We start from the raw sequence: 25,640 nt of genomic DNA, 5'->3' as shown, positions 1-25,640 counted from the left end.
AATCTTCCAATGGGGGCTGTACGATGACAGCCTTACATTTTTATTATGTAGAAAGATGTACCCAGGTAGGTGAAGCAGTGGTGCACTTAGGCAAGTTTAGACTCTGGATTTAATGGCCTTACAGCCCCTGCCCTCCCTGCCACTTTAAATGGCAATATGCATTACCTACACCTGCTTTAAAATGTGGTCAGCCAGCCAACCCTACTGCATTTGGGTCTCTTCCTGCTCATTGGGGCCTGGACATCTTCCTCAGAGTCCTGCCCTGACAGTACCACAGAGGTAACTGCTAATAAAAAGAGACCCTCAAGAATGACAAACTAAATTGAATGGGAGAATTAAATATTGCAGAAAAATGCTTTCTTGCATCTTGTTTAAAACAAAACAAAACAAAACTTTGAAGGAACCATTGGATAAAACACTAAATGATGCTACTTGCCCACTGTGGCATTCAGATAAAAGTGCCAGTATCCTCCTGGGCTCTTTCCTATAGCCTTCATGACCTGTTGGTTTACAGCAGCTGTTATCTTGGTTTCATCAATCCCCCCCCTTCTCAAATCCCAGAAGGTGTTCATGACTATGTAGTCTTTTGGGAGCACAGCCAACCTATCCAGCCAGTTTCCCTCTGGGGTAGATGGGTGAAGCAGGAGGTGGTGCACAGCAGAAAATAATTAAAGCCTGAGGATTTCGCAACCTTATAGGTCAGTCCAAAACCATTAGTGTAGGGCATGTATTTATTTACGCCTCTCCTTTCCCTCCCTTGGCGACCTCTGCAGAAAATAATTATCAAAGCTCCTCATCTTTCAGAAGGATTAAAGCCGGTTAACTCAATTTTCAGAGGCTTTTGTTGTGTCGGTTTCCCCTAGGCTGCTACACAAGGAGATTTTCACACAGCCACTTATGCTGCTTTTTATCAGGTTGGCTTCTGGAGGTAATTGGGTTTCGAGGAGACGCCTGCTTAAAATGCGTAACTCAGCCTCTTAAACAAAACAAACAGGCAAAAAGGCAGTGCGGAATAAACACAATCTCTGCTGTCAGCGGCTAGATGATCTCCTCAGCCTGCCTCTGGGGGGCTGTCGTCTAAGCGAAACCTTTATGCCATTGATTAGGGAGCATAGAGGGAGGTAGCTCAGGAAAGACTCACAGGCTTCGGAGTGGCTCCTTTTTGCAGGCATGTAAGCTGTTGCTCTCAGGGTCAAACTAGACGTGACCTGCATGGTTGTTGTTTTTTTAAAATGTAAGCAAGAAGTTGTGGGTCTGGACTGCAGGCAATGGGTAGGCAGAAAGTATGTGTCTCCCAGCCGTAGCCCCAATGAAAATTGCTGCTGTGAATAAGAGTGGCTGTGCATCCTACTTTACAGAGCATGGCCCTCACTTTGAAGGGATATCAGAACAGAGCTCTGTTTGAAAGAGCTCTCTGTTTGAAGGGTTGTGAGTAGAGAAGTCCTCTCTTTGAAGGGCTGTCAGCTCCAAGTCTGGTTTGAAGATAGAGAACTATAAGATGGGATAGCAGGAGGGGGACCCTGGCATTGCCCATCAACAGGTAGTAGCTGGGCAGCAGACCGAGGAGGCACACAGGCCACCTTCCCCACTATGTTGCATTTCTGTTGAAATTATAGTAATTGCTTCCATGCATATAAATCAGCATATGCCAATTTTACGAAAATCCGTGCCCCCTTTTTGACTGATGAATCATAGAATCATAGAGTTGGAAGAGACCACAAGGGCCATCGGGTCCAACCCCCTGCCAAGCAGGAAACAGGAATTTCCTCTTTTTTGGTGGTACTTATGTGGCCAGCCCCAGCCCTGAAGCTGCTATTTGGAAAGGAAGCCTCCAGTGGCACAAACAAGCTCAGGATGCTACATCAACCCCAGATCTTTGCATTTTCCAGAAATGATAGAGCAGGGAATGTACAATAAAGGTTCCCTGCACGCAGTGCAAGCTGCAGTCCAAGTCTCTTTCAACTTTCTCCTGGGAGGGAATTTCTGTAAGTGGAGGGTGACTTGTCAACCAGTTAGCCTAATGCAAGTTAGAATGGTAGAGAAGAAAATTAAGTTAAAGAAAATTGCAGTCTCTTTTCAACTTAAGTTTTTACTCTGCAAATAGCTGGGTCATTTTTCATATTTTCTCATTGTGCATCGGATTGGACATAGAATCATAGAATCATAGAGTTGGAAGAGACCACAAGGGCCATCGAGTCCAACCCCCTGCCAAGCAGGAAACACCATCAGAGCACTCCTGACATATGGTTGTCAAGCCTCTGCTTAAAGACCTCCAAAGAAGGAGACTCCACCACACTCCTTGGCAGCAAATTCCACTGTCAAACAGCTCTTACTGTCAGGAAGCTCTTCCTAATGTTTAGGTGGAATCTTCTTTCTTGTAGTTTGGAACCATTGCTCCGTGTCCGCTTCTCTGGAGCAGCAGAAAACAACCTTTCTCCCTCCTCTATGTGACAACCTTTTATATATTTGAACATGGCTATCATATCACCCCTTAACCTCCTCTTCTCCAGGCTAAACATGACATGTGGATGGTTAGGGCTGAGGCAGGTGTAAAATCTCTTAACTGGGAACCATGTGTGTAGCAAATTACCCAGGCCCTGTAGCAAATGTTTGCTATTGGGCCAGGTCCAAGAGTTTTGTGTTAATTAACAAAGCCCTAAACAAGTTGGGCCTAAAGTACCTTTATTTATTTCTTATGCTCCACCGCAATCACCAAGGTCTTCTGATACGGCACTTTTGGTGGACTCACATGCCTCTGAGGTGCAGCTGGCACTTACCAGGAGATGAACCTTTACTATGGAAGGCTCTGACTTGTGAAACTCTTTGCCAACAGAGGTTTGGCAGGAGCCATCATCCCTGCTCCTTTTTAGACTTCTTCTAAGAACAGTATTATTCAGACAAGCCTTTCAAACCTTTGCCAACCAGTTTACCAATATGTTTGACATTTTAAAATTGTTTGCACTGTAGATACTGTGTTTTTAGGTTGTAAGAACCTAGATTGTTCTTAGGTAGGAAAAACACTTATGGTCTTTTATATGAAAGTGCAGCTTATAAATATGTTTTTTATTATTACAACTCTTTCTCACCTTAATATGCCAGCACTAATGTTAACCGAGTACTACCCCTCAAAATGTGTCAAGGGATACACTGAAGAAAGGAATATGTGGAGTACATTAGGAAACTCCTTGAAAATATGCAAGACAATTGTCTTTTGGACTTTCAGTTTTATGTGGGGGTAGTATCACAAGATAGTGACCAAGGTTTTGAGTTTGCTGGAACTCTTCATCAGGCACTGTGCTTTTTTGTTTTATTATGTATTTTGTGTTCTCATTTTGTATTTTGATGTTGTGAACTGCCCTGTGATCTTTGGATGAAGGCCGGTCTACAAATTTAATAAATCATCACCATTGGACTGGATGTTAAGTAAAGTAGGGGATGGGGAGCAAGGAAAAAAGGCTGGTTTGCAATTGAAGCCAAAGTGTCTGTATTGGTCAAAACTTCATCTTTTGTTGTATAGTCTTAGAAGGCTACAATAGGCTATCATGTGGCGTGCCTGCACTTTGGAAGTTACCACTGGACCACTGGTTTTGAAAGCATCTCTGTAGCACAAAACCCAATGGCAAAGAGGCAAAGACACTTAGAGAAGAACTAGGATTCATGATTATTTTAAGTTGCTGGAAGTAGTGGGGAAATCTCTTTACATTTGCCCATGGTGTTTACACAACCCACAATGCAATGTCAGTTCAGTGTCTCATCTGTTCTGCTGGGAACTGGGGGTGTCAAAAGTTGAGGAACAAAGGGACAGAATGATAAAAGGCATGCTCACAAAAAAAAGAGAAGGCCTGTCAGTTCATTAACAGTTTTCATTAATTGCCTTCCTTTTAACTGGCGCATAAAGTAGAGTCAAAACCAATTTGAAGAACAGTACCTCAAGCCAATTCTTCTAATTCACAATTGCTTGCTAATGTTTTAATGTATATTATAATTTGATTCCTCCTCCCAACATTTCCAATTGCTTGTACTTTGGGATTTGAGGCTCCTTTCTTTCAAATGTGTAAAAATGCTGCACCTGGCAAGTAGCCACTTAATATCATTCTCTTAAAACTCATCCAAAAGAGTTAAGATGCAAGCTTTTTTTTAAAAAAACAACAACTTGGAATTTCAAAAGTGAAATGTGATCATGCTTGAAATTCTGAAACCCAAATTCAGAATCTGAACCACTGCCAGATTTTAAAAATCTACAAAAAGGGTTAGCCTCCAGTCAGTTTTGTACATTATGAACTAGAAATGGCAAAGTATATTCAGGGTTGTTGTTTCTTTTAAAATACCCATTGCATGTTTTGTTTTGTTTTTTGAAAACCAATGCTCTGGAGAAGAGGATGCATTTAGCTAGGGGGCAAACCATTTCCTGTTTGCTCCTCTACAGCCATCCTGAGGTCCTTTCATGGAGTATCGTTTTGGTTGCTAAAGACTAGTAAATGGAAGCTTGTGCCACTTGATCCCTTGCGGCTTGTTCGGCTGCTTAAAAAATGAAATGTGTGACAGCCCCCTTGCTCTTCAAATGACCTCTGTGCTCTGTATGCACACATTGCTTACTGTAGGAGGGAGTCATTACAGCAAGCTAATCTCAGTACCTAGTCATGCATGTGCTCTCTCCTTCTCTCCTCTCTCTTGTGAAGTAATCATTGACTTTCATCTTTTGCTGTCTTTTGTTTACCTAATCTCCATCACAAAAGCAGGCTACAATGGAGTCTACTCTCTGTCCTTTACTCAAACAATGGTGAGGGTCTATCCGATTCAGGCTCTACCCTTCACAACATGATCTGTTCTGTGGATGTTGGTACTCCTGCAGTGTTCAAAGCTCTGCCAACCTCATTGCAAATTGAAGTCTTGAAACTCTTAACCATCTGTGCCAGGGGGCAATGGTTTTTTTTTGCTTTGCTTTCATTCTCTTCTCAACCTTTCCCCAAGGAGCACAGGGCATCCTTACTCTGATGATACACTGGCAGGAGCTGGCTACCAGTATGGCAAGACGATAGGATTGCTTTGACCATTAGCCTATTTATTTGTATTCATCAGTGATCAGAAGCTAACATAATGTTATATGCAGCTCTTTGGAAATCTACTATTAAGGAGCTTGTGATTTTCTCTCTTTTTTATTCTCTCTGTTTCCATACCAAGGGGGAAAAGCAAAGAAGCAATAAAAATGCAGAGCATTTGCTCGTATGTCTTATTTTGCTCTTATGCTTGCTGTAACCAGACAGACATAACAGCAAAATGAGTAAACAACAGAAAACATTCCACAAATGTGCAATCCATTACACACAAGCAACCTTTCACTGAAGGGGCCATAGCTCTGTGGTAGAACATCTGCCTTGCATGCAGAAGGTCCCATGTTCAACCCCCAGCTTCTCCAGTTAGGGCTGGGACTATTCCTGCATTGCAGGGGGTTGGACTAGATTACCCTCTGGATCCCTTCCAACTCTAAAATTCTATGATTCCAACACTAAGTTAAGCAATCAGGGAACCATCACAGAAGTAATCAGCTAGCCAAGCATAAGGAGAAGAAAAAGCATTAGCTCTGTCAACCTATAATGAGTGATATTGTAAAGCTTCATGAGTTGATGGAAGAAGACAATCATGCTCTTTGATGAAAATGTATTTAATAAAACAAAACCATCTCAGATAAAGGTTGTGGAACTTTGACCATAGCCAAGGGAAAGTTGATAGTGGACGAAAAATATTCCTGATGTGATCCCAGTTGCTCCAAATGAATTGAATTGCATCAGGTGCTGAGTTGACTTAGCACACATTTTTGATTAAATTATTCCTGATTCAAGTTACATTAAATGGTGCAATGGTAAAATGCAATTCCCATAGCTACACCCCTTTTAATACTAAGAAGCAAAAAATGCATTTTTGACCATTTCAGATGTTATGACTTCAGTATCAAGCCAGCTTTTCTCTCTCTCCCCCTCCTGCTTTGCTTAACATCTGGTGTGATGGTGGACTCAAAAGCTTCCTCCATATTTTATGACATTTTGGTTGGTCCACTGCAAATGGGTGGATACACATAAACCACTATTGTATTTAATGTTCAAGACCCTCTGGCTCGGGACAAATTCTGGTCGTTGCTTTACCTGTTCACAAACAGAGAGCTGCTCTTTGAGCTATAAGGCTGGCAAAACAGCATAGGCAGCTGTCCGACTAGCAGAAGATCTCAAATGCATAATATAGGAATGGACAAGCAAATCAATAAAGACCATCAGACCAGCAGGGGCTGGGAGAGTTTGAGGGGAAAGATCTCGGCTTCCACAACCTACCAGAATAACATCCAGCGTCACTCCAAGAGACAAGAAGAGAAGGAAGAGTGAAACTTGCCCAGGCAAGGGGAGCCGAGATATGGATGCACCAGCAACCTGGCTGCCTTCAAAAATTCACATGGACATATTATAGGTCCAAACCTAGGCCCAAAGATCACTGCACCATTGGCAGTTTGACCCCCCCCCCCCGGAAAATGCATTGCTGTCCTTCATATGCATCATCTCCTAACAACATCCCCTTAGGTCAATTCCAAGCCTCAAAAGCCATTTTGGTTGGTCCTAAGAAAATAACCGTGGGATTTTTCTAAACAAAAGTAGAAATTTAACCCTTAGCCATGCAGGCTAATGTAACCTACCTCTGTCCTGCTTAGTGGGTTTAACTCTTCTGATAAAAAAATGTTTATTTGGCATGCAGAGCTTGGGCAAATAGTACCCCAGGAAATGCCAATCATTGTCCCTGCTGTGAAATAAGTGGCAGTGCTTAGTCCCTGCCAGTCCATGCTCCACTAAACCACTGGTTGCATCCATGTGTTAATTCCCTCCTTTACACTCAGTGGGCACATTCACTCTGCTGCCTGAAAAGTGTGATATAACAAATGCTGCTAAATAGCATCACTGAGCTGATAGGAATGAGTCATTGAGAGCTGGATCATCTGCCACTGGCACTCCACTGATCGCACCCTAAAATTGATTTTTGGCTCAGTGAACAGACACCATGTGCTTTTTCAATTGCCATTTTCCTAGTTTGTTTAGAGGCAGAAATTCTGCAGATTCTGTATTCACTGTACAGTGGGGAATGAGGTAGCGGAATCCAAAACTGTCAAAAACTTTCTCATGAAGGCTATTTCCAAGCACTCTGTTTAGGAACATCTAGGAAATTTTGTGTGTGTGTGTGTTTTCTTAAAAGAAACTGAAGCTAGTAGAATTGTTCATTTTTATTGCAACTTAATACAGCCTTCTGTCTTTATTCATATGAAGTTTTACAATGCTTGGGTTGTATTCAGCCCTCTGCAGTTGGAGTTTTGCTTGTACAATGGGACTTCCCCTACCTTTCCTCCTCTGTGCACCACCAAAATCTGCTCCAGAGGGACTCCAACCCTCTGGGACCAGATTTTGAGGTTACACAGAGAGGGAGCTGTTTGAGAGAGGGGAGGGAAGTTTCACTGCACAAACAGAAGCCTGCTGTGCAAGCGAAATGGAAGCATTAGATACCTCCCATTGTCACAGCAGCAGGCAATGCAAAAGCTATTTCTAAGGATGGTCATGTGTATGTGGAATGAGACTGGAGGAAAAGTGGGGTGGGAGAAACTGCGGCTGCATTCCTGTTCTTTGCTGCAAATTAAGGAGAGCAAAGAGCTCTTTGGGTTGTGACTGAGCAGCCCTAATCTGGACTTTCCTTGATCAAATATTGTTCCTATTTAGGGGATAACCAGCGTCATAAAACCAATATGCTTAAGTCTAATGCATGAAGGAGTTAACACCAATAGACTAAGCTGTCCTGCCAGACCTAGCTGGGTCATCCCCCCTCACCTCGGGAGGAAGGTAATCAAGACCTTTGTTCACTTTCAGTCTACCTGAGAAGCTCAGCTGAAGAAGCTAAGTTGGTTGCTGAAGCTTAGCTACATGGCTCTAACAAGTCTTTCTTTTGTTCCTACACCTACACCAATAATTTGGGAACTTTCATCACTGTAACTAAGCCAAGTTTCACTGCTTGTGTTTTCTGACTGCTGTATGGAAAAGCACACGAAGCTGATATGTGGTCTTTTCCTAGGCTAAGGGAAGAAAGCGGCTTTGGAAGGAACTTAGAAGGGCATATTTGAAAGACCTAACAGCCTATATTTATGGTACTTTGCTGCATGTTTCATGATCTCTGCTGGGGTTCTCTCCCCAAAGAGTACTTGCCCCAAACCTGGATCTTGGTATCCAGGGAATTCTCCTTTTTATATACCTATTTTTCCTTGCCACCAACACAAGGCCTAACCCCCGGATGGGATGCTGAATGGACTGCAGTAAGGCACCGTTAAGTGACCTTTAGCTGATGGGAGCTCTGTTCTGTACGTGCCACCATTCTCACCACACCCCTGCATCTTTGGAGTGCTTTTCAACAGTGCATTAAGCATTGTGACTAACATCTGTCATCATGTGTGGTTGATTTGCTTCCTCCCGTTCTCCCTATTGAGAATATGTGCAGGCAATTAAGGCACTGTTTGATAAGGTTGTCTGGGGTTTGTAGCTTTGAGCATGCAGATGAGATCCTATATTGATAAAGCATATATAAGGCATGTGCTTGGAGTGACAGGCTTACAGCCACATGAATATTTTTAAGAGGACTATCAGGCAACATCTCCCCCCCCCCTTGGGGTCAGTAACCAACATGGTTGGGGGAGAAGCAGCTATACTTGCCAAGCTGAATGAAGGTCTCCTCCAATCTATCTCTCCCCCCCCCCTTCAGGGGGTGGGTTAATGTATTCCAGGAAAGTATCCATAGAAGCATTAAAATTCCCAACAGCATGTAACATAAAAGGGGTGGGGGTGAAGAGCTGGGTCTTCAGTTGCTTCTCATGTATAAAGAAACCTGGAGATGACAGTATTGGGGGTGGGGGATGCAGGGCTTTGCAGAGGAACAGGAGTAAAGAGAGCATGGTGAAATACAGATGGGGCACAGAGGAGATGTAACAAAAGGGTGCATTCAAAAAACGTGATCTATCTTTACCTACAATCTGAAATGACAACAGTTGCAGAAGGACTCTATACTGTAAATTCTTCCTTAACGTTTAGATCAGCTTAAATGACCCTTTCTATAAAAAAACTGAGAACAGTCATCATTTCTTTCATAGAATCATAGAATAGAATCATAGAGTTGGAAGAGACCACAAGGGCCATCGAGTCCAACCCCCTGCCAAGCAGGAAACACCATCAGAGCACTCCTGACATATGGTTGTCAAGCCTCTGCTTAAAGACCTCCAAAGAAGGCGTCTCCACCACACTCCTTGGCAGCAAATTCCACTGTCAAACAGCTCTTACTGTCAGGAAGTTCTTCCTAATGTTTAGGTGGAATATTCTTTCTTATAGTTTGGAACCATTGCTCCGTGTCCGCTTCTCTGGAGCAGCAGAAAACAACCTTTCTCCCTCCTCTATGTGACATCCTTTTATATATTTGAACATGGCCATCATATCCCCCCCCTTAACCTCCTCTTCTCCAGGCTAAACATGCCCAGCTCCCTTAGCCGTTCCTCATAAGGCATCGTTTCCAGGCCTTTGACCATTTGGGTTGCCCTCCTCTGGACACGTTCCAGTTTCTCAGTGTCCTTCTTGAACTGTGGTGCCCAGAACTGGACACAGTACTCCAGGTGAGGTCTGACCAGAGCAGAATACAGTGGCACTATTACTTCCCTTGATCTAGATGCTATACTCCTATTGATGCAGCCCAGAATTGCATTGGCTTTCTTAGCTGCCGCGTCACACTGTTGGCTCATGTCAAGTTTGTGGTCAACCAAGACTCCTAGATCCTTTTCACATGTACTGCTCTCAAGCCAGGTGTCACCCATCTTGTATTTGTGCCTCTCATTTTTTTTGCCCAAGTGCAATACTTTACATTTCTCCCTGTTAAAATTCATCTTGTTTGTTTTGGCCCAGTTCTCTAATCTGTCAAGGTCGTTTTGAAGTGTGATCCTGTCCTCTGAGGTGTTAGCCACCCCTCCCAGTTTGGTGTCATCTGCAAATTTGATCAGGATGCCCTTGAGTCCATCATCCAAGTCGTTGATAAAGATGTTGAATAAGACCGGGCCCAAGACAGAACCCTGTGGCACCCCACTAGTCACTCTTCTACTCTTTACTCTTGTTTATTCTTGAGCTGTTTGTCAACTACTGCTAAATGTGTTACCAGTTGCTGTCTCTCTTCATATGAATCACAGATGTTCTAAGAGACTGAACATCTGCACTCATGATAAATGGCACTCAGTTAAGTCTTCTTCATTAATAGCTGAAAGCCCCAAGATCTCCTTTGCCTTGCTCTGTTGGGAAGGATGTTACAAAGAACAAGGTGAATGGTTTAGAGAAAGCAATAGCCAAGCAGAGGAAACAGTTCCTTGGATGTTGTTTGGTTGCAGCATGCAATGGTAGGAATGCTGTGATGCTGATTTTTCAAAAGTAGCCCTAGAGGCTATATGTGAGTGTTGCCTGCTGTTTCAGTCCTGAGACTGGCAAGAAATCAATATATCTCCTACAGAAAACGCCTCACACTTGGCCAGTTAGAAGCTGGTGGATGGCATTGTTTCTGATGGTGTTTAGGGCAAATGGGTGTATGTAGGCAAGAGCTGTGCGAATGGTGTGTGTGTGTGTGTGTGTGTGTGTGTGTGTATGACACAGAGAGAAAGATATGGGAAAAACTAAACTTGGAGCAGAGAATGACACATTTAAAAAAGGATAATTTGATAATGCTCTGCCTCCATTGTCAGAGGCAGTATCCTTCTGAGTATCATTTGCTGGAAACTGTGGGAACGGGGTGCTCCCAAAGCAGATTTGCAGCCTTTTTGTGCAAGTTTGTGAATTTTTTTTTGGGGGGGGGTAATATGAAGAAGGCTATATACATGTGCATCTACAGATGTCCCCTTAATCTTTTTAAAAGACAGCTCATCTGAAGCACAAGGCATGTACATGTGCAAAGCAAGTTCTTAAGCTGGATTCACACCACTGTGAAGAACCTGCAGTGATGGATGTTCAGAATTTTACACCAGCTTTCACTCTAAGGTGCAAGGCACCAGTTTTGGATTGCTCTTGCTTTCAAGTGTCTTAAAAGTTGTAACAAATGGCATGGTTTGTATGGGCCTCAAGATGGCTGAAGATCACCACAAAATGGATGCGATGTCTTTGGACTGTCAGTGAACTGTCAGTGAACTGTGCTGTATAAGCGCTAATGGAATGTGGAAAACATCATGATGTTTGGGCAAAAACAGTGTGTGCTAGGAATGGTACAGAATAGCACATACAAGGAGGCATGGAGATGGGCTACACTTTACCTTCGAGATAAGAGTTGTGAGATGATGCCAAGGACAAGGATGTGAGATGCCAAAAACAGGGAGTAAGGAGTTGTGTAATGCAAGAAACAGATGAACAACAAGGTAAAAGCCCTCCAGCCTAAGTTGTGTGCCAGACATTGACAGCTCTGTTGTCTGCTACCCATGGCTCTTACTGAAACTGATCACTTCAGTGAAGAGTGGTGAGTATGGAAGATGTATGAATGGATGTATGGTTGAGTGCATATTCCTTGTCTTGATGTGTGAATTATTTGTTAATCAATAAAGCAATACTATAGAGAAAATCCAATATTGGTTCTCTGATGTTTACTTGTACCTTTCTAGAGTATACTCAGTCTCATCTATGTTAAACACCTAAACACGTTAAAAGAACCTAACTGGTCATTTCAAAGTAAGTTTGAGACATATTATTGAATGGAGTAGCCTACCAGTTATTTTACAGTACATTCCAATGCAGGTTTTCCATAGCAGGAATTTGTGCTGCATTCAGTGCCCCCCCCCATAGAAGTTGGTTTTGCATGGCAGTTCCCAACGTATATTGAACATGTGGATTTTTTATTGAACCTGCTTCCCTTGACAGTTGCATCCAAATGGCAATCCAGCACATTAAGCATATTGCATTGGAATAGGAATGAGAAGCTGTGCATAGCTACACTGCACTCTTGAGGTGTCTTCCACAATCGTGCTCAAAACACAAGGAAGTGGTAGAGCATCCGATTTCCATGCAGAAGGTTCCAGGTTCGTTCAAGTAAATGCCAGGCAGGTGCCTACAGCACTGGTGTTTAGGTGGCTGCTTAAAAGACATTTGTTCAGACCAGTTTTCCCTAAGGGGTGATCCAATTAAGTTGATGATTAATTTGATTTGCTGGTTTGTTATGCCAATTAGTTTTTATTGATGTGATTTTATTGATGGTTTTATGTCGTTCACAGTCTTCCTTTAATGTTATTTTTAAATAAATAAATTACTAGCATCTCAAGGTAGAGCTGCAAATGTTCCTTTTAAGAAACCCTGGGGAGCTGCTGCCTGTCAGTGTAGGCAATGCTAAGCTTAATGGACCAATGGTCTGGCTCGGTATAAGGTGGCTTCCTATATTCTTGTGCATCTATAGGCAACAGGTATGCAAAATAACAGTATGTTATTGCGCTTGCCCCACCTAGCCCTGTTACTTCATTGTCACTGTAGTGAGGCTAATAAATAAGGGAGCCCACACTCTTTCCCAACCATGGAGTTAGAGAGGGGGTTAGATAATTCCTCCCTCAGTCGTACTGAGCTGTGGGAAAGGTCCATGCCTACTTCTCCAACAACAAGCTGCAGAGGAACACGCAGCTGGTTGTTTCAGTGGTGGTTGGTAGAGGTGCTCCAAGGTATGTGTAGTTATCTGGGAGTAGGGCTCACTGAACACTACAGGACTTACTTCTGAGTAGACATGCATAGGATTGTGTCCAATGGGGGAGAGAGCGCCTTGGTATCAAAACATTTTGGCTCAGCTGTCAAGGGTACTCATATTTCTGGTCCTCTGCTTTTCAGTAATTTCTTAATTTCTACTGGGGCATGCAAAAGAGAAGCGGATTGTGTCTTATGCAATTTGAGAAGATTTTCTGAGAAAGAACCAGTATTTTTCCATTTTTCTACTAGCGAAGAGGGAGCAATGCTATCTGAATTAAGCATCCCCAAAATGTCACTGGCACTGAGCCGCAGTAAGGCTGATCTTTAGTTGCTTAATTTTAATGATTAAGTGATTAGAAGCAGGAAAATTAATTGACTAAGAAAGCTTTAATTGACTGACAGCCCCACAGCATCATATGGAAGCAGTACCAGAATTTTTATTATGAGGGCAACTGTTGCTTTGTGCCCTTTCCACATCAGCAGTTTATTGAGTTTCATGCATTTTGGGTTGGGAAGTCACACATCAGAGGCTTCACCGAGTTTGTCAGAGCCACAGCAGCCACATGCAGAGGGACCCCTGTAAACTATAACTCAGTCCTATTCTGTCCCCCTCTGTCAGATATGGGCTGTGATCAGCCGTCTGAAATGAGCAAGGAGCTGGGAATCTGGAATTGGTAGTTGATAGGGCATGTTGGTAGTCAGGACTAAAGGATGACAGGGAACCAAACAACAAGCCAGGAGACTATGAAGGAAAGCCAGGACTGAAGAACAAACTAGGAAGTAGGGTCAAGGAGGAAGCCAAATGTCAGGGTTGCAGAACAACCAGGAAAACCCTCTTGCTCAAGCAAGGCTCAACAGGAAGCTCTTTTAGGAGTGAACTCCTCTGTTGCTGTGCCTGCACTGCACTAAGCCCCCTGCCCCTCACCAGCTCAGAAACTGGCAGCGATGCTTAGTGGGTGGGAAAGCAGGTTAGCAACCTGTCTTTCAAGTCACTTTTTAAATAATAGAATTTCATTAGTTGAACACCATACAGGTTCTAAAATCATAAAATTACATATGGAGGAATTCAAGATCAAGCTAAGATGATAGCTTGCCAGATGGAATGATCCTCCCTCTGCACACTGTTCTGGGGTAACCCACTTCAAGCTAATTTTGAGGGGTGCAAGAGTGGGGGGGGGGAAGCACTGTTGCGCAAACAAAAGTCATTGTGCTAGACTTCCATTGAGGGAACTTGTTAGGTGACCCACAAATCTGAAATACATATTAGAGTAAGCCCAATAACATTAAAGGTTGCTTTCTTCTCTTAAATATTGCTGCTGTAGTATGTAAGAAACATTCCCCACTTATGTATAAACAAATTATTCTGTCTTCTACCCTCTCTAACCCTCACTGTATTAGTTAGTTTTACAATATATGCTACATGCTGGAGTTTCAATCCAATCCTCTATAGTTGGAATTCTTGTTTTCTTCCGAATTCGAGCAGCTGTTAATAGATGCACCACAATTTCTGTATCTAGAGGCAGCACTGAGCCTTTTACAAAGCCAAAAAGTACAATTAAAGGGTCTAATGATAACCTATGACCTGTGATTATTTCAATTTTTCACTATCTCTTTCCAAAAGTTCCTTATCTTGGGACAAAACCAAAAGATGTGAGCCATATCTGCGTTTGCTGTTTTACACCTCCAACATGTATTATCAGTATCGTTATATATAAGATACATAAGCCTTACAGTTGTCAAATACCATCAAAAAATAAAATATAAACATTCTCTTTCACATTTAAACTAATTGTTTGTTGTCAGATATACTGCTATTTCCAGTTCCAAACTCTTGTTGGAATCTGAAAACGCAGGTCTTTGGTGAGTATTAGTTGTTATATTTATATCTATAAGGATTTTATATTACCTACTCAATAAATTCTTATGATTTTGAATCTTTGAAGTTTCAAAAGTGGTTTTTTGTTAAATGAATTCATATTTTCTCAATAACCTGAAGATTATATTTCTAAGTTACACGTATTTAAAAACTAGTTGTTAGGATTGCGGCATTTCAACTCTGAGACCTGTGGGTATAGGGTGGTATAGAAATTTAATAAATAATAATTTTAAAAAATAATTTCTTCATATATTTTAAATGCCCCTTCATTCATTAGTTCAGCTAGTTCAATTAACCCATATTGTTTCCATAACAACAAAGTGCCCAACAATGTTTTATCTTTTATTTATTCATTATAATTAATTGCAGTTAATGGCGACAGCACTGGGCTCAGTTATCTCCTACATTTATACTAATTATTAAATAAATTTCTAGTACATGGATTCAACTTCGTTATATCCTTATCAAAATTAGTCTGGTACCAAGTGTATTTTTAAAAATATTTGTTGGAACATTCAGTTATTCCAGTAACATAGCAATATCAGCTTGAAACCATGCTCTGAAATACATTAGCATAGCTGTTTCATAATGTTGTTTTATAGTACAGTACAGTGGTTTCTTGATGCAGTTGGTAGAGATAGGCTCAAAATAAGTACAGGAAAGAGAGAAGGAGCTGCTCCCTCAAACCTGTCTATAAATATCATATTGGCCTGCATATATGCCTCACTTTCCCCCCAAATTCTGACCGTGAAAAGTTAAAGTGTGGCTTAAATTCGCAACCTTACAAAAACTGGCTTTTATGATATTGCTGCTGAAACAGACATATGGTAAAACATAATGGGTGTGAGTGCCTGCGGGATTTTAAGGGAGCAGCTTATATTCAGGTTTTGTCTCACTCCCCCTTGAATTTTAAAGGTGCGGCTTATATTCGGGCCAATACGGTAGCAAATGGAAATGTCTGTGTGGGTTGTCTCCTGGGCCTTTCATCAAGGTTTGAGGGGGAAGCTACATCCTTTATGCTTTGGTTTTGCACAATGTGTCTGCTCCTGTATATCACCTGTGCTGAAAAACTGAGCACAATGCAGATCCATCCATTCACCTGATAGCCCAAGCAGAGGAAAAGCAGTCTTCTTCCAAAGTGTATGTTTGTGGCCATACACAACTCCCCCGTCCTCCCCGTCCTCCCCGCTTTCTGACACCACACAAAGGCCCAGAGAGATCCTGTGCAGGTGTGCAAATCTTTAAATAAACATTTGCATATGCCCTGCCTTACACCTGGCACTCACTCCCATGGATGACACATCAATAGTGAGACTTATTTTGGAACAACAAAGCACTCCACTAGGCAGAGAGCCCCAGGAGGGAAGCAACTCCCCTGGTGAGAACCCTCAAGAAGACAGGCGCTTTTCTGATGCTAATTACTGGGCTGTCATCTAAAGCAAGCTCCTCCATTGTGAGGATAGCATGGAGAGATTGTTTGGATATGATCTCATCATTCTTCCTGGACGATGGAAGCAAAAGGATCACACGACAGCAGCAATTTATTGGCAAGTGAAGTGAACGGGAGGCAGTTTTGCTCTCAACAGAATTTGAGAAGTCACAATTGGTCAAGTTGGGGGAATGGAATAACATAGAAACTGCCCCATTTCTACTGATCTTCATATTCTGGATTAACTTCCCTTCGTAATAAGGATCACTCCAGCCTTTTCATATACTTTTCTAAACAAGTGTTTCACAAGGGCTGCAGAAGGCTTAATGGAGGCATAAGCAATCAATTAGATCCAGTTCCCACCTTCACTTGAGCAAATAGTAGCCCCCTAAGAACCCCAACAGTGCAGCCTCATTCTCCAATCTTGTCTTCCACTGAAGGAAGAGAAAAGCTGAGCCAGCAATCCAGAGCTGTGCTAAGAATCAGCATTGTGCTCCTTAAATTCCCCTTGCTCACTATTTTTCATTAACGTTTTATTGTCTGTTAATAGCACAAACAGAAAACTGCCTTCTGCAAAGCTATAATATTTGAGATCAACCAATACAATAAGAGGAGACAGACATAAGGGACAAAGAAATTCAATTGCTTCTATTTGTGCTCCCAAATTGGAGTTACATCAGATATCAATCTGGGGATGGGTGGGAACCCAAGAACAATTGCATTAGCAGAATGGTATAGAAGATGAAATCCTGTAATGACCTTAAGCATAGCTCAGAGTGTTTTACAGAAAAGAGTGGGTAGTATTGGCCCATCATGTGTAATTGATGACAAAATTCAATGTTACTTTGGAGCAGAGGTTACAGAAGCAAGAATCCCTCCCTCTAAATCTCTGCTAAAAATGCTATGCTAAGATTCCGACATAGTCTGTACTCAGAATTGTGTCTAAAAATGAATTTTGGAACACAAGCATCTCAGCCTACTTTTCAACAGGGACAGCCAACTAGAAGCCTGTGAGGTCATTCCAGCCTGCCTCCCAGGGTGTTTCTGAACACAATTCAGTGTTGGCGCTGACTTTTAAAGCCCTAAACAGCCTCAGCCCAGTATACCTGATGGAGCATCTCCTCCCCCATTGTTCAGCCCGGACACTGAGGTCCTCCCTAAGGGTCTTCTTCTGGTTTCCTCTCTGTGAGAAGTGATGTTACAGGGAAACAGGCAGAGGGTCTTCCCAGCAGTAGTGCCCTCCCTGTGGAACACCCTCCCATTAGATGTCAAGGAACAATCTGAATTTTAGAAGACATCTGAAGGTAGCCCTGTATCAGGAAGTTTTTAATGTTTGATGTTTTAGTGTGTTCTGATATAGGCTTTGAGCTGCCCAGAGTGGCTGGGGAAACCCAGCATGTTGGGTGGGGTATAAAATAAAAATAAAAATAAAAATAAAAATAAAAATAAAAATAAAAATAAAAATAAAAATAAAAATAAAAATAAAAATAAAAATAAAAATAAAAATAAAAATAAAAATAAAAATAAAAATAAAAATAAAAATAAAAATAGTAATAATAATAATATCATCTGGACTGGGACAGCTCCACCAAATTTTAATCAAAGTATGGTGAAAGTGAGCCCATACTTTTACACAGAAGGGAAAGAATATTGTTTGAAGGTTGAAGGAAACAGACTATGAAATATGTGTGCTATATGTATATGTATTTATGGGCATTTAATAGTATTCTTGAATGCATCTGTTCCATGAATCTATTATCAGGTGGCATCAACTTTACTACAAAATACAACTTGTCATGGACTGGAGAAGGTAAATTTCTGGGCCCTTATCCTCTATTTGGAGAACCCTTAAAAATGAATAAACCAGAAACTGGTTATCCTTGCTCTAGAATAACATATACATTCAACAATATGGTAAAGTTCTTTCTCTGAAAGAGAAACATGTGTGCAAGCCTTTTGCCCATCAGTCACTAGGCATTAATATGCCCTTCCTATTTTGGACAAGACAGAAATGTCATGTCACTGAATTTCCTGACCCACATCCCATTGTCATACAGTATGAGGAAGACAGACACCAGCAAAATCTAAGAGCTACTATGGTAGAACGAGATCAGTGCTTCTAGTGGTGATTAGCAACAGTTGCTGTATATAAAGCAATAAATAAGCAACTCTTGATGGGATCATTCCTCTGGGAACTGGCCTCCAGGGCAATGAAGTCCAAGGACTAATTACATATTGCATGCAAAGTACTTTCTTTTGTTTTGAAAAGTATCTGCATTTCATCTACTAGGTGGGCTCAACTTCGCAAATTTCTTTTAAACACTGCAGTTTTCAAAATGCAGCAAATACACAAAAAAGCACAACATGCTTGGGACAAACAAACAGATCTCATGCATTTTGGTAGCATAATGCAGCATGGTCTGGGTGACCTCCAGGACTGTGCAAGCAGATTTTCCCTTCCTCTTCTCTCCTGCAGCCCCGTTTGCCTCCCAAATCTGCTCCAGAGGACCTGCCAAACTTCTAAAGTCATTTGGGGTGTGTGTGGGAGGCTGCAGGGGAAAGGAAAGCAAGACTAAGTCCCATTACATGAGTCTGTTTCACTAGCGGCTGGGCACAATTGGACCCTAGGGCTTTGATTGCTCATGGACTTATTTTCTTGCTTAAACTGATTTTAAGTAGGCTTTTAAAATATATATAATGAAAGAAATGGATAGTGTCTGTTTATGTGGTAAAACTGGTCAAAGATAGAAGAGCAATGTATTCTACAAAGTAGCAAAGAAATGTTTAACCACCTGCTCACAGTGCTCCTGTTTGCTCAGGCAAACATACCTAGTTCAGCAGAGACAGCTGCTAAAGTGTGCACTGCCCAGAGCAAAACAATCCATTCTACAAAATCCATGAGAAGAGAATCTTAGGCAGGAAGAGTGTAGCTGCACAAGCGCAGGTTAATAAGCAGTTGACTGTATTCCTAGCAAAGTACCCTTTCAGCTTCTTAACACCACTGCTCTTAAGTGGCTAGTCTTGAGAACGAAGTTGCCGCTGCAGGTTGTGGCAGTGCACTTCATGCTATGGTTGTCTAAAAGAAGAAGAAGATGTCTGTGTGTGTGTGAAGATTTGAAAGACTCCTGAATCCCAAGATGAAGTGAGGTGTCTCAGAGGGATTTGGGATGTGTCCAAGGCAAAATGGGATCTGTACAAGATGTTATGAGCTGAAGCAAGGACCCTTTGAAGCCCTTCTTAGTGTCTTGGCAATCCAGGCATCATAAAATGCTGCAGACAAGGGCCCACTAAAAGCAGAAGTCTCTAAACTTACCATAAAAGGAATAATGATAGGGTGGAGTGATGGGGTAAGGTAGAACAAGCACCAGAGTTGGGAGACAGTGGAGGGAAAGTTATGACTGGTTTGTCAGAGGCAGGGGGAATATGTACAAGTCAAAAGAAACTCAGAAGAGTGTATAGAGGATGCCTAAGTCACTTATGGGGACGCGGGGGACGCTGTGGGTTAAACTACAGAGCCTAGGGCTTGCAGATCAGAAGGTTGGCAGTTCGAATCCCTGCAACGGGGTGAGCTCCCGTCGCTCAGTCCCAGCTCCTGCCAACCTAGCAGTTCAAAAGCATGTCAAAGTGCAAGTAGATAAATAGGTACTGCTCCGGCAGGAAGGTAAATGGTGTTTCCGTGTGCTGCTCTGGTTCACCAGAAGTGGCTTAGTCATGCTGGCCACATGACCCAGAAGCTGTACGCCGGATCCCTCGGCCAGTAAAGCGAGATGAGCGCCGCAACCCCAGAGTTGTCCGTGACTGGACCTAATGGTCAGGGGTCCCTTTACCTTTAAGTCACTTATACTTTCTCTTTCACCTCTTTGGGATAAAGTGTGAATTGGGTCTCAGTTTGCAAAACTGGCTGCAACTTCTTGACTTGGGGTGTGTATTCTACAAATGAGCGCAAGGATTTCCACTTGAACAATATGAATCCCCCCTCCCACCTGTATCCTCCCTACTTTTGCTCTAAAGGATTGGGGGGATCCCAGGACAGATTTAGGGGGCTTGCAGGGGTAGGAGAGGGAGAGACCATCCCCTTATGCAAGCAGAAATCCTTGCACTGATGGAATGATTGCCTTAGCACTACACTGGATTCCCATCCTTGTAGCCACACCCACATGATACATTTAAAGCACATATTTATACCACATGGCTTCTCACAAAGAATCCTGGGAATTGCAGTTTACTCACCACAGAACTACAATTCCCAGCACTCTTAACAAACTACAGTTCCCAGGATTCTTTGGGGGAAGCTTTTAGTGTTGATGTGACTGAAGGCACAGAATATATTTACTGTCTGGTAAATTCTAACAGGCCCGTGTGGCATGGACAAAGCACTTTTTTTTTTAAAGAGCAGCAGCAGATGGCAGCATCCTGAGCTGGCTTTCAACGCCAGGATCGTAGTATTGATGCACATATTCCCAAAGTGCCATTCACATCCAGCCACTGGTTTGTAAACTGTTGCTTTTGACAGAATCTTGACATTGTTTTGTCTGATTCTTGCTCAGAAAAGGGAAGCTGGGGAAGGAGGATGTTCACCAGTTGCCACGAAAGCAGGTGGACAGAGGCCACGCACTCAAGACTGGAAGGCTTGGCAAAAGTGCTAGCTTGATTCCAGATTAGAGCACTGATCAAGATTCTTCCAGCAGCTATGTTTCAGTCTTAGCAGGTGATTCATCAGAGGCACACTGAGAGAAGCAGAGTAAGGGAAGCAGCGGCAGCAACATAATTGACTCTAATAGAGATTTTCTGGAGTGACATCACAGCTTGAGCCTGGCCTGAGGTATGTTTGGAGAAGGCACCGTTCCTGTCAGATGCCTGTGGAGCCCATTAGTCATAGCTGCCTGTCCCTGGATGCTTTGGAAGCTCTGTGGCAGCTGTGAGGCACATGGGCCATTTTTCTTGGGCAAACACCTTCTTCCAGCTGCTACTACTGGCATTAAACGCTGGACTGGGCTAGAAAGCAGGAAGGATGGGATCCGAATGGCCTCTTTCTGAAGGGCAAGTTTATGTGCAGAAGTAACAAGCGAGAGAGGATCAGTCAAAAGGTCTGAGCAGCAGTAAATATAATACATGTTGGGGGGGGTGTCTCTTCAGCTTCTAAGACATGTCACACACACAAAATCAGTGACCCCAATATCTCTTACAATGGAAAACTGTCTGTGGGTGTTCATCTAATTTCATCTGAAGTGGCTGGGAGGGTTCATTTTTAATCACACCTTTTGCAGCAAAAATGCCTGCACTTGGACTGTTTCAGACTGCATCAAAACTGCATCGGCAACTCTTCCACATAACCACAGGGTTCCCGAGTTAACAAAGCAGGATGACCCGCAGCTCGGGGTTGTTGTACGGTACTCTGGGTTCATCCATACTTGTGCAGTCCTGTGCCTACAAAGCATGGGTCTGAGAGTTTTTCCATTTGCCCTGCCACTTTCCCCAGGAAATCGCACTCGCTAGTACGGAATTGGAGCAAATGTCAGTCCATGGAAAACTTGATTGATGTTTGTTCCAATTCAGCAGCAAAGAGTGGGTTTCCCTGGGGGGAAGCAGCAGGCCAAGCGGAAGTGGAGCTGAGCCCTCTGTCGCAGCTTTAGACACCCACCTCCCCAAATCCCTGAGAGGTAAAACAACAGCTGCATGCCTTGTATGAGGCTGCCTACTGCACTATTTGAATTACTGGGCATAATATGCAAAGAGTAAAAAAAGAGAGCACATTCTTTGAGACAGCAGAATGTGCTTGCTGCTTACAAGATGCGGAAATCAAGGCAAACACCTTCATTTTCAGTTCCTGTGCTTTATGGTGCATGGGTGAATCTGCATGCACTTTAACTTGTTTTGATCCTAGATTAAATGTAAATGCATATAATCCTAAACCACGGAGTACAAAACAAGAGAATGAAATGTAACAATATGTCTAAAGCAGCCAAATAGAAGACATTATATGTGAACAATGCTGCAAAGCCACAAACCCACACTCACAGGAAAATCTGCACTACATACGTTGATACCTGTGAAGATCCTGTGCTGTGTGCTACCCTACTTTCTTTGGGCAAACCTTCCCAGTTATCATCAGTCCTGTCCACAGTTATGTGGGGAGTAGGCAACTGTAAAAACCATGGGGTTTGCCAGAAACTGAAAACCTCATGCAGTTCAGAGGCATCCTGATGTGCGCTCAGTAGTCAGTCCTACTGTGTTTCATGGCACATTCCCTACTAAGTGTGCATAGGATTGCAGCCTAAGGATGGCAGTGTTTCCTCATACTCTTAAAAACCCGTGCATCTGGATCACAATCCCTTGTGTGCACTGATCTGAAGTGACTAGATAGGATGGCTCCCCATTGGAAGCTGTTAAGGAGAGGCTGGAAGGCCACCTATCACAAATGCTACAGCAGTGGGCTTTGCGCATTGGCAGGGGTTGGACTGGATGACCTTTGGAGTTCCTTCCCAACTCTTATGATACTATGAATGGTGGAACCCTGGCAGGGTCGGGCAGCCCATGTTCATACTGTAGTTTCCATGCCTGCAAATAATTTCCAGATTGGAACAAACGAACCTCAAAAAATGTTTGGGTGCAAACTTTTCCTCCCATATTCCCCTTTTTAATGCTCAAAGAAGAACTTTAGTGAGGAATCAAAGCCCAATGGCAGAACTGGGTTATGGGTTCAACCTTGGTGTCGGCAGGGACAGGCAATGGAAAAGCCCTTCTCCACCTGCGATGCTGGACAGAACCTGCCAGGCAGAGTAGACGATGCTGAGCCAAATGGATAAAAAGTATTACTTGTATACAGTAGCTTCCCATGTCCTTATTATTATTTTTTAAACTGCTTTACTAAATGTGCAGAAAACTCATAAATATACATATAAATAAGATGGCAAGGATCCTACAAGGTCACTCAGTGGGCAGCCCCCTTGAACATTAAGACGGGATTAATTATATCCAATGTGTGTGTGTGTTTTAAAAAATGTCTGTGATCTATTATTAAAAACTTCAACTGGTAGGAAATCCACAGCCTCTGTTGCTAAGTTGGTTCTCTGATGAATTGCTCATGTGGTGGGAACATTATAATGGCTGCAGTTCTAAAAGGTTTCAATCTTGCTGTTCTAATTCTCTAGTTTGCTTTTTTTAAAAAAAACAGGAAGAAGAAAAAGAAGTGGTGTAAAGCAGTGTTTCCCAACCTTTTTTGGGCAAAGGCACACTTGTTTCATGAAAAAAATCTCGAGGCACACCACCATTAGAAAATGTTTAAAAAATTAACTCTGTGCCTATATTGACTATATATAAAGTAACTCTCTTTAATAGGAATCAAATAAACACAAAGAAAGTATTTTATAATTACTTTATTATGAAATAGTAAGTACCGTATTTTTCGTCCCATAGGACGCTCCGTCCCATAGGACGCACCTACTTTTTTGAGGGGGGAAATAAAGGAAAATTTTTTTCCCTTTATTTCCCCCCCAAAAAACCAGGTCGGGGAACAGTGGGATGGCGGTGCTGCGCCTCCCCGCTGTCCCCCGAGCTTGTGGGGCTGGCCCATGTCTGCCTGGCGCGAGGGGCGCTCTGCTTCAGGGCGCCCCGCGCGTCCGGCGGCAAGCTACAGTCCGCAGCATGGGGAACCCTCTGTTTCAGGGCGCCCCATGCGCCCCCCGGGTGCGCAAGGCTTGCCAACACGAGCGCGGAGCACGGGGCGTCCTCCGAAGGGCGCCCCGTGCTCCGCGCTGCCAGCTGCCGCCCGCAAGCCTTGCGCTCCTGGGGGGAGATCCCCTGGGTGCGCAAGGCTGGCCAACACCAGCGCGGAGCACGGGGCGTCCTCTGGAGGGCGCCCCGTGCTCCGCGCTGCAGGCTGCTGCCCGCAAGCCTTGCGCTCCGGTGCGCAAGACTTGCCAACACCAGCGCGGAGCACGGGGCGTCCTCTGGAGGGCGCCCCGTGCTCCGCTCTGCCAGCTGACGCCCGCAAGCCTTGCGCTCCCGGGGGAGATCCCCCGGGTGCGCAAGGCTTGCGGACACCTGCGTGGAGCACGGGGCGTCCTCTGGAGGGCGCCCCGTGCTCCGCGCTGCAGGCTGCTGCCCGCAAGCCTTGCGCTCCCGGGGGATCTCCCCCGGGTGCGCAAGGCTTGCGGACACCTGCGTGGAGCACGGGGCGTCCTCTGGAGGGCGCCCCGTGCTCCGCGCTGCCAGCTGACGCCCGCAAGCCTTGCGCTCCCGGGGGGAGATCCCCCGGGTGCGCAAGGCTTGCGGACACCTGCGTGGAGCACGGGGCGTCCTCCGGAGGGCGCCCCGTGCTCCGCGCTGCAGGCTGCTGCCCGCAAGCCTTGCGCTCCCGGGGGGAGATCCCCCGGGTGCGCAAGGCTGGCCGACACCAGCGCGGAGCACGGGGCGTCCTCCGGAGGGCGCCCCGTGCTCCGCGCTGCCAGCTGACGCCCGCAAGCCTTGCGCTCCCGGGGGGAGATCCCCCGGGTGCGCAAGGCTTGCGGACACCTGCGTGGAGCACGGGGCGTCCTCCGAAGGGCGCCCCGTGCTCCGCGCTGCCAGCTGACGCCCGCAAGCCTTGCGCTCTCGGGGGGAGGTCCCCCGGGTGCGCAGGGCTGGCCTACAACAGCGCGGAGCACGGGGCGATGGGATGTGGGAGGGAGCTCGCTCCCCGCCCCGCGTGTGCTCGCCGCCGCCGCCCCGCCTCTCGCCGCCCGACTCGCCCGCCTCCCTCCCACGGCACACCAGGCAACGTCTCGCGGCACACTAGTGTGCCGCGGAACACCGGTTGGGAAACACTGGTGTAAAGTAACAATAACCTCTGAAAGATCACTTAGTGAAATGGTGCTTTTAAAGACCTCGAGGGCAAGGCCCAGCTAGTGATGGAGGCTGTTGGGAAACACAGCAGAAGAGGAATTGTATTGGGCTGTTTTTGCAGTATAACCTCAGGGCAAGCTGTGCAGGTGTGGCAGATTAGGGGTGGGGTTGGATCCTGGTGCCACTTCCAAAAGGCTGCTGCTGGTGGTGCCAAAGGCAACTGAGATCAGAATCAAGCTCACTGCCTTCATGTTTAAATATTAAACCAGCAAAGCACAGTCATTTGTCTCTGTTCTTTAATTTTTAAACTTAGTGAATTTTGTGTTGATGCACAACTGACAGGTGCTGAGTAGCTGCAGAATCCACACCCCCCCCCGATGCAGCAACAGCCTGGGAGTGTCATCTTTGAGGGAATAAAGATGGGGTAAGTCTATTCAGTAGATTAAAAACAAATGAGTCCCTCTTCTAATAGTAGGAGCACTTCCAGGCTGCTTCTTTTCTCAGGTAGGGTTCAATCAAATATTGGCAAATTCAGGTCGTGCAATTACAGCTGATGGTGAGGTCTTGCACAACAAATCTTCTCCCCAAAAACTGACTTTTTGTGATAAGGAAAGTGATGGGAAATGCAATGGAAAGTGTGGTAATAATACTTGGTTGTTGGCAACTGTCACCAAACCTCCACACAAACAAATCAGAATGAATGCTCAATAAACAGGTTATTTGGAAGCATCCTAAGATGGCCTTAAGGTGTTGTAGTAATTTTCTT

General features: G+C 44.1%; 1 protein-coding gene and 1 long non-coding RNA gene across 3 annotated transcripts in view; one reads left to right on the top strand and one right to left on the bottom strand.

The window, feature by feature from the left end:
- CPLX2 (complexin 2) overlaps positions 1–25,640 on the bottom strand; it is a 123,542-nt gene that overhangs the window by 82,121 nt on the left and 15,781 nt on the right. The gene's annotated exons all lie outside the window — the stretch shown is intronic.
- Positions 11,165–25,452, top strand: LOC309334775. The gene is made up of 3 exons (XR_014153266.1): positions 11,165–11,541; positions 14,550–14,606; positions 25,217–25,452. It is a non-coding gene; the product is annotated as an uncharacterized lncRNA (long non-coding RNA).

The sequence above is a fragment of the Podarcis erhardii genome, assembly GCF_964252035.2.
Source record: "Podarcis erhardii genome assembly, chromosome: 2".
Classification (NCBI taxonomy): domain Eukaryota; kingdom Metazoa; phylum Chordata; class Lepidosauria; order Squamata; family Lacertidae; genus Podarcis; species Podarcis erhardii.
This window is presented reverse-complemented; position numbering and strand designations above follow the sequence as displayed.